Source organism: Lipotes vexillifer, unplaced genomic scaffold, assembly GCF_000442215.2.
Source record: "Lipotes vexillifer unplaced genomic scaffold, Lipotes_vexillifer_v1.1 scaffold84, whole genome shotgun sequence".
NCBI lineage: Eukaryota > Metazoa > Chordata > Mammalia > Artiodactyla > Lipotidae > Lipotes > Lipotes vexillifer.
The window spans coordinates 2,055,383-2,058,625 of NW_006783414.1; positions in this window are offsets into that span (position 1 = coordinate 2,055,383).

Below are 3,243 nucleotides of genomic sequence, written 5' to 3' on the forward strand. Positions count from 1 at the left end.
TTCCTGCTTCTCCCCTGAGTCAGTAACCAGGCGCTTACCCACACATCCCATCTGTTTCCTGAAGGCAGGTGACATTCCTGCCAGCCGTGGAAGCTTCGTAGGGAGAAACCAGCTCTTGGCACCCTAGAGCACTTGTATTCTACAAATCGGTTTTTCCTGTGGATCCGTGTTTGCCTGGGAGGCAACGTCCTGCATCTCACCACGTGTCAGAGGTGACTGTTTAATACCAGCAAAAGAAAACAAGCTTCACACCGCACCGAGCTAAAGGTGAGGTGACAGCTGGCCGATGGTTGATGATTCACCCAGGTGGACACGGAACCAGAGGCGTGAAAGGGACTGCCACCCAGGGCCCGTATCAAGTCGCAGATGAGAGCCCCGGCTTGGCTGCCCCCGGAGCAAAGAGGGATTGCAACATGTTTTTTGCTATAACCTCAGCTCTGCAGAGCAGGGCACTCGGGGAGTGAGGTTTAGGGAAGTCAAGCATCCTTCGGCGTTTTTCCCAGAACAGCTGGGCTTGTCAGAAGACGCCAGTTCCAATTTCACTCTCTTTCTCACTAGCTCTGCGACCTCAGGTGACTCCATGAAGTCGGCTGTGTCTCTGTAGCTTCACCTGTGAAAAGGAGGTCTTACCCCCTGCTCTTGGGGCTGGCTGTCCAGAGCCAGGGGGACAGTGCATGTAGAAGGAATTAAGCACTAATGGCCGAAGCCTGGCTGGATGCTTGGGGAACCAGGGAAGCCTGCCTCAGCTCCTGTTCCTGCTTTCAAGACAGTTCATTTGAATGCGTGTGAATGCATGAAAATTAAATAATGCAAAGTACCAACCAATTTATAATGGGTTACCTGAGGGGCTGGGATTGGGGGGTTTGGACCAGGTTTGAGGGTGGGGTAGTTCAGTTTTCTAAAATAAACATTCATGTCTTTATAATTCATTACATCTTTTTTCAAGGGTAATTCTAGAGTCAAATTGTGCCACCAGCTCGGTGAGGCAGACACAATCCTTCAGGATGTAAGAGGAGTGACAAAGCCTTGTAGGCATCAGTGGTCAGAAAAGACTTTGTGGACCGGGGAGACTCACCTTGGGCCATGAGGAAGGGACAAATTTGAATGGACGGGGGGAAGCAAAGGTCATGGGCAGCAGCAGGAACAAATGCCCCATGTGGTCCCAGTGGGCCAGGAGTGAGGGGAGGTCGGGCGGATGGGAGCCCAGACTCCTACTGGGGACTCAAGCCCGCAGAGGGAGCCACTGGACGCGGGTCAATACGCATGTACTGTCCGAGTGTGCAAGGCCTGTCGCAAATACTAGCACTTGGGGCAGTTAAGAGACAGCGGAGAAAGAAAACTCTCAGGTTTAAAGAGGGAGGGAAAGAAGTTCAAACCATAAGCAAAAAGACCCAGGGACAGTTAAACCACAGAACATGTAAAAAGAAGTTGTGCCCAGGGATTTAATAAAATTTCCACCTCTTACAAGTGCACTGGGTGGGGTCTGGGAAATGAAAAACAGTCATTTGTGTCATCCTTTTCTCCCCCAGGGAAACCAACTGAGAGCCACTCAAAGCTTGGGCTTTGGCTGATGGGGGAAGTGGTGAGGGAGCACAGATAAAACCTGACCCCTCTCAGACCCAGGAGCTTTGCAGGAGATGCGCTTGGACCTCACAACGGATGCCAGCTTGGCTGACACCTTCCAGGGGACACACAGGGCGTTGAGGGCTTCTGTCCTGGGCTGAGTCCCCGTCCAGGGCCCCAAGCCTGGCCTTGGGATTTGGCAAGAGTCCCTGACCTCTCAGCCTCCACCCGTGAGATAACAGGACAAGAACCCCTCACACCCTCGAGCAGAGGTTGAAAGGGTGAAATGAGTCAGGGTACTGTTCTCTGTCCTTGTTGTTTGTTCACAGCTCAGATAAGACACTTGGTCATGGCCATGGCTGTGAGACTGTTTCTTAGGGAGAAGGAGTGCTTCCTCTGTCAGTTCCCCCGCAGGCAGCCTCCCGTCTGGACTCTTGGCGCCGAGGCAAAGCCTGAAACTCTGGGAGGGATGCAGGAGTTAACAAGCTCCCCGGGGTAGCCTGGGAACCACCTCACTGGAGTCCCACCCAACAGATTTACCGAAAAATTCTTGATCAACGTCCGCGGGTTGGAGGTTCATGCCAAGGATTTAGCCAGCACTACCGCTTTGGATTTGCAAATCTGCCCTCTGAATTGGAACATGCAGTTGTTGAAATGTGCTTTCTGAACTATGTGTGTGTGCACACAATGAGGAGGGATGTAAAAACACACACCCTTCTTACATATCGTCTGTTCTTGGAAATTCTAAAGCCGTCTCCCGAGGGAACCCAGCAGTAGCAATTGCAGATCCCTGACCTAAGATTCTGAATTCCAGCGCTGCCGTTGACTAGATGTGTGCTTGGAGCAAGTTTCTTTATGGCCCTTGGCCTCAGTTTGCACATCTGTAAAATGGGGGGGGGGAGGTGTTTTTGAGGATAAATAAGGGAATGTATGTAAAGTGTGAAGGTGGAGCCTGGCACGTTATAAGTGCTCGATAAATAGGAGCTATTATGAGCAGTTTTCATCCCATAAATCTTTATTGAGTGCCTTCTATGTGACCAACATCTAGGATGTGAACAAAACAGACAAGAAGTGAGGGAGCTGGGCAATAAACAGGCAGAGGAGCAAAATGCATAGTGTGTGAATGATGACAAGGGCCCAGGAGAAAAACAGAGCAGGACCAGGGAAAGTGCAGAAGTTGCAAATACGGTAATTGGGACAGGCCACAGGAGAACGTGCTGTTTAGGCAAAGACAGGGGAGAGGTGAGGAAGCCCTAGCCACGCGGACGCGGGTGTGAGGGAAGCGTGGTCCAGCGAGGGAGACCCCCCACCCCTGCAGCAATGCCGCTGCTGCTGCAGCCCTGGGCCTCCATGCCCGCTGGGGTTTGTGTGGGGGAGCTGCGTGCTGCTCGGGACTCTCCCCAGAAGGCTTTGTCTCAGCACCAGTAGTTTCCCTCAGGCCCATTCCATCTATTCCGTCCCATCAGGCCATGGCTTTCCCCATCACTCTGCCAGACAGGATGTTCCACCTTCCCCGAAGCTCCGAGGCCCTCACCTGGCTGTGGCCTGTGCAGGTGCTACTCTGTTAGCCTGGACCCTTCCTTGTGCCCTCACCGCCCCTCCTTTCCACCTGCTAGCTAGCTCTCAGCCTGGCCGTTCTCTCCTCCACGAAGCCACTCTGCCCCTGTAAACCGCCCCCCA